At 41.0% G+C, this 10,537-nt stretch overlaps 1 non-coding gene across 1 annotated transcript; it reads left to right on the plus strand.

The window, feature by feature from the left end:
* Positions 1-1,210: 1,210 nt before the first annotated feature.
* LOC115030733 lies at positions 1,211-1,354 on the plus strand. The gene has a single exon (XR_003836329.1). It is a non-coding gene; the product is annotated as a small nucleolar RNA SNORA48 (small nucleolar RNA).
* Positions 1,355-10,537: the final 9,183 nt, after the last annotated feature.

The raw sequence follows: 10,537 nt of genomic DNA on the forward strand, positions 1-10,537 counted from the left end.
TCAATGGAATAATTCTTTTGGAAGCTTTGCTGTGGGGCTTTTACTGTTTTTGCCTCATAAACCCATTGCTTTTAAACAGATATGACAGAGAATTTACTTGGAGTGACTTTGGGGACAATGATGGAAATCAAGCCTCCCCCATACCTTCCCACATGCGCTTGGCTATATACAGGAATTTTCTTTTAAAAACTGGTGGCCTTTACCTAAGGAATTGAGCCTATTTTCTCACCTTCTCCTATAATCTTGCCTTGTCAACCCTTATTTCAGATATCAAAATCTTCCCCAACATCAGTACACACTCTGAATAATGATTAAAAACAATCCACTGTATATCCCTTTAATAGCAATTTTAACAGAACAGACTAGTCTGTTCAGAGCTGGCACAACCAGTTTTCCATTTTAAAAACTGATTAGAAAAACAGAAATATAATTTAGACTGACTTATACTTTGCCTAGTTTAGAATGAGTGGATACAAATACTGCTTGACTTATCAGACCAGAGATCTGACCTCAACCCTAGATTCTGACTGACTCAATCCTGGCACATAGCCAGAAACATAAAGTAAACTGGTATATATTTGGAAAACTAGATCAATTGATAGAGTGGAGTGGATAATTAACCATTTTACAATAACCAAAATGCTAGGAAACTAAAGAAAATCATAATTTTTAAAAGTTTGTTACTTAATTTCACTCATAATTTTCATTTTGCCTCCAGCTCAGATGCCAGCATAAAGTGCTTAGTAATTAGTCATAAATAGAAAGATATGTCCTCAACTTAGACATTATCAACTTTTATAAAAGAAGAGTGCTGTACAGCATGTCACTGCATCTGGTACACATTATCTTTTACATTGATATGTATACATTTGTCTCTTAATATGTAATTTTATAATTTTTCATAACTATACTTTAGGAAAGTACTGCTACTTACCATATTTATTTTTCTAGGACTTCCAGAGATACATAGAGATACTCTATGTCCAAAAAAAAAAAATGAGGGAGAAGGAAGAAAAGGAGGAGGAGGAGGAGAAAGAGAGTAGTTTTACTGACATCTCCAAATACATCTAATGATAGTTCCAGAATAGAATGGGTGGCTGAAGTATGTTTTAAATATTCCATAAAATGAAAACTTTTGAATCTTCCTATAAACACACACACATTTCAATATTTAATTCAAAGGTAACTGAAAATAATTAATGACTGCCCCCTCCCCAGGCAATGGGCAAAGAGACACCTTATTGGTGGCATTGTTCTTATATCAGGTAGGGGCAGAGCAGATGACAGTCCTTTGTTCATCCTAGCTTGATTCTTGGCATGGTAGCCAAAGCTGTCTTGTGCCTATGACTCATAAAAATCAAGTCAAATCAGATCCAGAAGAAAGACAGACAGACAGACCTGCAGACCACCATGTCACTCACAGACCTGCCCTTCAGTGCACAGCACAGGTGGACCATAGACACCTGATTGCTGCCACACTACACAGTGCAGCACAGATGGAGGATGTCACTCGGGGGTCTGCCAGCAGCATGGCCTGCCTGCAGCAGGAACCACTACCATGTGCTAGTATATAATGGTCAGATGGGAAGGAAAGAAAACTAGAGCAGCTTGAGCATTATGAAGAGAGATGGAACTGGAGACTTAAGGTTGGAGAGGAATAGTATGTCGTGAGTGCCCAGCTCTGTTACCTAGGTCCACGATGAAGTTCCAACCCGAGTGCATGACTATGCAGCAGCAGAGATTGGTGTCAATATCCATGGCTCATAGAAAACATGGGGATGACCCTGGTCAGGACAGCTGCCGGGGACCATGTGCATGTCCAGTAGCTATGCAGAACTGGCTCTGCTCCCCACTGGATGTGGTGCTCTGGAAAGCTGGACCCATCACTCACCGATGTCAGCACTTGGAAGAGATGGCCCTGCACCATACTCGGGCAGCACAGTGGAGCTGGCCCTGGTTGCAAGGTGTGGGTGAGCTAGCCCCAGGACAGAGTAAGGGAGACCTGGCTCCACCACACATCTGCTGTGAGGTGGTGTGGTCTCTAGAGTGATGCCATTTCCCTTGCCCCTCACCACCTGCAGCAGTAGGAAGAGCTGTCCCTGGGGTCATGAGAGTGGGAGAGCTGGCCCTGCATCTCATCTGGACAGCACAGTAGGGCTGGCCCTGGGGTGGAGGTGGTGCAGGTGAGGCAGCCCAGAGGGTAAGAGCATAGGAGAGCTGGCCTTGTTACTCCTCTGCCATGAGTTGACCTAGGAAGGAGGAAGATGCTCTCTGCCCTTTTGCCTCTCACCACCTGAGGCAGCCATGGCCATGCAAGAGGGTAAACTGTCCCTGCTCCTCACCTGCTGCAGCACTCAGGAGAGTGCAGCCTGTACCTCATCTAGGCAGCACAGTAGAGCTGACCCTGGTGGTGGGGGCACCATTAGTCTGGCATGAAGTGGTATGGGTACAGGTGATGCTCTCCCCCTCCCGCCCCCTCTCAGAGCTGGCCCTGGGAGGATAAGAGCTGGAGAGCTAGCCCTGCCCCCTCTCCCCTCCCCCCTCCCCCCTCCCCCCCCAATGGTTGTAGCATTCCAGAGGGAAGAGCAGGCCCTGCACCTTGCTTGGAAAACAGTAGGCTGGCTCTGATGACAAGAGCATTGAATTTGCCCAGAGGATGTGAGATCAGGAGAGCTGGCCCAGTTCCTGGAGGGCTGCAGCCCTCTGGAGAGTGAGCCCTGCAACTCAGCTGGCCAGCACAGTAGAGATGGCTCTGGAGGAATGTGTGTGTGTACAGTATTCTAAGTAGGGCATGAGAGAAGGAGAGCTATCCCTTGCCTTATGCCTGATGGCAGCATTGGACGGCCGAGCCGGAGCAGTGCTGGAGATCTAGGCCTGTTGGTGTGGATAAGGGAGAGCTGGCTTGCTTACTAATTCAGCTACCACCCAGGCCCAGATCCAGGGCTCTGAATTGGCCCACCCCCAAGTCAATATCATTTCCAAATGGTTGGGACACATGAAAAGGCCAGTCCTTCTGTCCCAAAGCTGCAGGGTTTCCATGACAAGAAGCAACCACTTCATAACCTGGAGGAGTCCCAAGGAGGATCCAATATTGATGGTGTCACAAAAGCCAGAGATCTTGAACCAGACCAATGTCTCAGTGCAATGAACATTTGCAGGTGACAATGTATGGACAGAGGGATATACTGTGGGACACACTGTGACATACTTCCACAATGAGATTTTGTTGTTGCTGCTGCTGCTTGGTTTGTGTTTATTTAGGAGCAAGAGGCTGCAAGAGCAAAGAGCTGATATTTAGGGACAGAAGGATGAGCAGAACTGGGGTGTATGATATGAAATTCACAAAGTCAATTAAAAACATTAGAAATTGTCCAGAGGCAGTCATGACAATCCTAAAACAACTAACTGAGACTTCCAGGAAGAGACGATAATGCATTGTAGGAGCCTCCATGTGATGTGGGGAGTGAGGAAAACAGGACAGCAAGCAGTATTCTAAGGAAAGAAAGAATACAGAAGCAGCCGAAACCCCCAAAACTGATGGGACCCCAGAAAAGTGCAAAGAAAGGGAAAGCAAAGGGAGTAAGGAGGGCCAGGGCTAGAGCTTAGTTATATACTGCTAGCCAGAACCTGTGCAAAATTACATACATGTGTACATACATACATACATACATACATACATATAAAATCACTGAGGTTAGGTGATGGCACAGACTTGGAAATTCAGAGCAGGAGAGTAAAGACATGTGAATCACTGGGGTTCTCTTATGAGTCAGCCTAACCTACTTGGCAAGTTCCAGGCCATTGAGAGACACACTCTCTCTCTCTCTCTCTCTCTCTCTCTCTCTCTCTCTCTCTCTGTATATATACATATATATGTATGTATGTATGTATGTATATATATATATATGTGTGTGTGTGTATATATCTTTCTTACACATACACACACACAAATTTAAAAACTGTACTATGCATGTGGAACAGCATCCAAGGGTATGCTCCAGCCACAAACACACATATACTTCCAGGCACATGTGCAATTACAGTCATGAACACACATTGACACACACATGAACACACACACATGCACACACACAGGTTCCAAAGGCAGGCAATGAGTCAGGACATACACTCTTTTAGGAATCTCACAAGAACACCAAGCTGTACAACCATAATATACATACAGAAGACCTAGCGAGGCCTACACAAGTTCCCTGATCTCTGTAAGCCACTTGAGTCCCAGTCAGATGATTCTGTAGGCCATATTCTGTGGTGTCTTTGATCCCCCTGGCTCCTCTAGTCCTTCCTCCTCCTCCTCAGCAGGACTCCCTGACCTCCAACTAATATTTGCTGTGGGACCCAGCATCTGCTCCCATCGGCTGCTGGATGAAATCTCTCTGATGACAATTTTGTTAGGCTCCAGCACCACCAGGCACATCATGCAGGAATGACAAACTGTAGGTCTGATATAATATCAGATAAGTTATCTGATAAGTGAATAGATAGCATATTTGTATTTTGAGTCTGTATTACCTCACTCGGGATGATTTTTTTTCTAGTTTCATCCATTTTCCAGCAAATTTCATGCCATCTATTATGTAAATGAACCACATTTTCTTTATCCATTCTTCAGGAATTCTGAGGAACATCTAGGTGGTTTCCAGTTTGGGGCTATTATGAATAAAGCTGCAATGAACATAATTGAGCAAGTGTCCTTGTGGTAGGATTGAGTGTCTTTGGGGCATATGCCTAGGAGTGGTATAGCTAAGTCTTGAGGTAAGTTGACTCCCAATTTTCTGAGAAATTATATTGATTTCCAAAGTAGCTACACAGGTTTGCACTCCCACCAGCAACTGTTAATAATGTGCCTGTCGGCAGCCAGGAAGACCTGAGTTTGAACCCTAAAAATCCACATTTTTAAAGGTTAGATGCATTCACTTATAATTCCAGTACTGAGATGGTGAGGCAGGATGGGTAAATGGCTGAGACTAGATACCCTGCCAGCCTAGCTGACTTGACAAGATCCAGGGCAATTAGAGACATGTTCTCAAATCAAGGTGGGTGGCAACTACACAACACACACACACACACACACACACACACACACACACACACACACATTTCATTCTGAAGATGTTTGACATCTTTTTCTGTTATTTGAATAAGAAATATTCCCTAAGGATTAATGTGGTTGGTCGCTTAAGTCTCTGAATGCTTGGTGACTGTGCTGGTTTTGAAGCTTGTGGAACCTGTAGAGGGTGGAGCATCTCTGGAGGAAATAAGTCATGGGACAGTCTTGAGCTTTCTAGATCCTCGGCCCACTTCCTGGTCATTTTGTTCTTCCTGACTATTGTCACAATATAACCATTTGAGTCATACTTCCATTGCTCTGCCTTCTCCAGTCTGGACTGTATCTCTTTTTAAATTGCAAACAGAAATAAATGCATCCTCGCATTGCATTTTGTCAGGCGTTTGGATGGAGCAACAAGAGAAATAGTTAATGTGGCCCCTTTCTCGCTTGTATCTCAAATTGGTCTCTTCATGCTACTGTGGTCTAGTTTCTGCTGTAGTCTCAGGGCCAAGATGCTACTAGAGCCACCTCTTCTCAGATCAGGGTGGCCTCCTTAACCATTCAGCATTCTTCTGCTCTGAGTCCTTCAAAGCTTCTCACTCTCTGCATCAGTGCTAAGTTCATCACCTGCCATTCAATCTTTTGGCCTCAACCTGTTCCTGTTTGTTCTTCTCTGGCCCCTCTGGCCAGGCTGTATCCTGCTTGCTCCAAGAACAAACTGTACCACTCTGGATAGATTAGTACTCCATAAAGTCATGTAGATATGAATAATGGTAGAGCCTCATGGCAGTATATACCAAGAAGTGCTCTTACAAGGACTAAATGAAGGAATGTGGATTAAAGGCAAAGACTTTCAAATCCTAGTTATTTATTAGTATAGCCACACCATCTCTTCTAGACACCAAAATGACAGGGAAAGAGGAATGGGATAAGGAATGGATAGAGGGCAGAACTGAAGGGGAATAACCACTGGACTATAAAAAAAAAAAAAAGATTAAAGATAATTTAAAAAAAAATGAAATTAGTGTATAATGTCCTCTTCCTACAAAATATTGACAAGAGTAATGTATACAAGTAAGTGAAGAATCTGAATAATTAAATAAACAAGTCCATAGATCAGAAATGGAGCCAAAATGAAAAAGTAGTGAGTGTATTCAAGACGATTCAGGTAAGCCCCAGGATAGAGGCGGAGAATGACTCTGGAAAGGTTGGCTTCTATTGATAAATAGTGACTTAAAATGTGTCCCATGAATGAAGACTTAAGCTAGAGAAATCAGAGTCAAGATGCCTGGATGGGTTCCCCTAACATAAAAAGAAGAAAAAAGGACAAAGCTTTTATAGAGCATTTTAAAAGTTGCAAGAGCCAGGTATGGTCTCACACACACACACACACACACACACACACACACAAAACCTTGATCCCAGCACTTGGAAGGAAGAGGCAGACAGATCAAAAGTAGCCTGGTCTATATTCTCAGCTTTATACCAGCCAGGACTACATAGAAAGAACCTGTCTCAAAATTAATTAATTAAACAAACAAAAACTTACAAGGAATACTGGAGTTATAAAGTACAAATACCATAAGATAAAAAAGAAACAAATCTTAACTTCACACATAAATTATCAAGAAAATCACAGTAAAAAAAATAATAATGTAAAGAGTCAATAGGCTGCTTATTCATTATCCTGGTTACAGTAAAAAGAAGATGATAAAGTGAAAAAGATATGTAGCTTAAGACATTCTTCTAGAATATAGTACTATGGAGGGAAAAAAAACTTTTATTTTAAATAAAAAGAGTAGTGAAAAGAGAAAAATACTAGATTGAGAAAATACAATACAATGAAAATTCCATATATCAGGAGAGAGATGGATCAACAGTGTAAAGTCATATTAGCTATAATGTTCCCACAACAGCACAAAAACAAGAGTCTTCCTATTGGAAATTATTTCAGAGAGATTGACAAATAGATGAACAGACAGGCAGGTAGTAATCTCCCAGCTACATTCACATGAAGCTAATAAAAAATACAGAAAAGGGGCTGGAGAGATGGCTCAGCGGTTAAGAGTACTGGCTGTTCTTTCAGAGGTCTTGAGTTCAATTCCCAGCAACCACATGGTGGCTCACAACCATCTGTAATGGGATCTGACGCTCTCTTCTGTTATGTCTGAAGAGAGAGAGAGAGAGAAAAAAAAAAAAAGACTGTTTAGAGGCAGGCAGATTTCTGAGTTCAAGGCCAGCCTGGTCTACAAAGTGAGTTCCAGGACAGCCAGGGCTACACAGAGAAACCCTGTCTCAAAAAACAACAACAACAACAAAAAAACAAAAACAAAAACAGAAAAATTAATAAGAGTATATAGACATTATGTGCAATAGGGTTTCCCTAACAAAAATAAAGCTAAAGAGCAATGCAACCTGCCTTAACTTACACATTTACAGACAATACAGAGAATAATTCTCTTCATACCCAAACTCTTTTATTGCACTACTAAGCACATCAAAAAATAACTTTCTAATATGTGACAAGACTTTTCCTAGGGAGATGAAACACACATAAGTCTATTCACCCCATATTGGAAGCCCATGGCAGACCAAAGTACCCATACCACTAAAGACCAACTTAGTGAACCAATGAATTTTATTGAGGTTACTTACAGGAATATGGGTAAGGGGTTCCTTACAAGAGAAGAAATGACTTAAAGACAGATGCATCACCAAGGCCTATCTCAGCATGGGTGACAGTCCTCTGGTAACTGACTAAGATAGAATTGACATTATTTATTGTATCTGTGGCTCAATAAAGTACATTTACTAAAAAAAGTTAGTAAAAGTGGAGGGAAGTGATGCTACTGAGAACAAGCATAATAAAGTGTTTTATACCCACTATGCCTACTTGTAGAGGAGCATTTATTTTCTACAGCAGTATTCATCCTACTGAAGACAGATCTCTAAGGCTAATATGATATTTTGATAAAGCAGCAGGGTGAAATGAGCCCTAGAGCTAGGTCACCATCAGATGTATCAACAGAGTCACCCTGAGATCTCTGTATCAATAGAGTCACCCTCAGATGTATCAATAGAGTCACCCTCAGATGTATCAACAGAGTCACCCTGAGATCTCTGTATCAATAGAGTCACCCTCAGATGTATCGATAGAGTCACCCTCAGATGCATCAATAGAACAAAGCTTATATTGCAGAAAATCTCCAACCCAAATATGCCCCAGCAATGAAAATACAACTCAGTTAATAAGAATACATGCTGTGTGGCTAGACTGGGCAGATCTACTACTACACTGCCATCTTCCACATCTTATGAAACCCCTTATAACATGCGGTTTTTACAGGCCATGTGCTTCTGCTCCGCTTTTCTTCTTCCTCCTCCTCTACATCCTCTATATCCTACATTCCATTTTCTCCTTCTTACCCCACCTCCCACTCCACCTTCCCTTTTATCTGCCCAATCATCAGCTCTCCTTTATTTTAAAGTTAAGGTGGGAAGCAGGTTTACAGGAAGTCACCTGAGTGCTGACTCATTCCTTGTTCACAGCCACTCACAGGAGAACGGAATTAACTTCAAATATAATTAGCTCCAGGGCTATCCACAACATGTTTATCCAATCTTATGTCAAAAAGGAATTTATACCTTCGTTTTACTTTTGAAGCACACAGATAAATGCATTGATTTTTGAAAAGGTAAAATACCCTGTCCTGTATCCTTGATACAGGTAATTTATCAGTGGGAGGAAAAATCCATCAGCAGATTAGGGCATTGTTTCATGTCCAGATTCCCATGAAGAAGAAAACCAGCTCCCTCAAGTTTTCTTTTGACTTCCACATGTGCATTGTAGCACAAACAAATGGGCACAGGCATACACATGCACACAAAATAAATAAATAAGTAAGTAATAATTTTTAAAGTTTTTCAATCAAGCTAAAAAGAAAAACCTGCGAGAAATATTACTAGTGAAAGACCATGTAATTGACAACAAAGATTATGTGTTCAATAACCTATATTATGAATTTTCACAATGGCATTAAAAGGCTGACTCACTTTCCCTTATAGACATGACCACTGGTGGGCTATGTATGCTCCAGTGGATGACCCTGTACCTATGTGCATATAGGCAGCACTGATTGAACTCAGGGGGTTATTAATAACAAGAAGAGGACATAACATTGGGAAAGGGGATAGGGGAATGAATGGGAGGTGGAAGGAGTAGTGTTAGATGGGTAGGATTGAAACACATTGTGTGGATATATGAAACATTCAAAGCAAGTGTATTCTTTAAAAAAAGAAAATTTTGACTGATTGTTACTCCACATGTTAAAATGAGTTCAGCCTAGTGTTAGCTGGGACATCTTTGTAAGTTCAGATGGCATGGATCACAAGGTTGGCAAGTACTGTTTGGTGCTCTGGCATTCATAGTACATACATGTAAACTGTGAAAAGCAATGTAGACTAGAGAGAATGTAAGGATTATATTTTCTGGGAGAACATATAGTAAGTTTTCTGTATAATGGATACTTGTATCATTGGTATATATGAAAATGTGGTTGAAAATATTTTCTTGGAGAATGGCATCATGGAGGCTCCATATCAGGTGCTCTGTAAACCATGAGTCAGAGATGGATCATTCAGGAATGATCCATCCATGTTTACATGGATTTATTGTCTGATGTGGATAGTAACATTAATACTATAGATACTACAGACTATATGCAGTTGTCTACCAGTGACATAAATATACAGATGTAAATAATTAGAAATACATATAGCCTTCAAAATGTAACCATTAGTACTATAAGTTTAGGCATGTAACATTTAATAAAAAGACAAGTTAAGAAAATGTTACGTGATTCATCATTATGAGGATACCTACACAGTGCACTTACACAGACCTATAAGGGATTGCAATGCCAGTCCAGGCTAAATGGTGTAGTCAGCGTTTTATAAACCCAGACCATTGCTGACCAAAGCATTGCTACATAGCTCATGGTTGTATACAATATTGACCAATAAGCATGCAGTATTGAAAGATTCTACAGTTGTGATGTAATTTAGTTATAGGAGATAAAGGACATATCATTTTCATTCTTAAGTATTTTGCAATCCAGAAGTCAAAACACAATGAAGACTTTTCTGGCAAAGATTATGAATATGTGCTTTGATGAAGACAGAGCTGTGCGGAAATTCTGGCTATAGCATCTTCTGTCTGTGCAAGCCACTTTCTAGCAGTCTATATGTGTATATGTCTATGTGGCTATGGATCTGTATGGAAATCCTACTATCTACCTTACGCCTACCTCTTTTTCTTCCTTGTAGCTTAAAAGTATTCCTGATTAGATTTCTCTTAATACATAGAGCATAGGTGATACGAGTTTTTATTTTATTGTCTTCAAAATTTCATGCATTATTTGTGACTAAACTTTAGTATGTATGACTACCCACTTTACATATTAATAATGT

Source organism: Mus caroli, chromosome 3, assembly GCF_900094665.2.
Source record: "Mus caroli chromosome 3, CAROLI_EIJ_v1.1, whole genome shotgun sequence".
Classification (NCBI taxonomy): domain Eukaryota; kingdom Metazoa; phylum Chordata; class Mammalia; order Rodentia; family Muridae; genus Mus; species Mus caroli.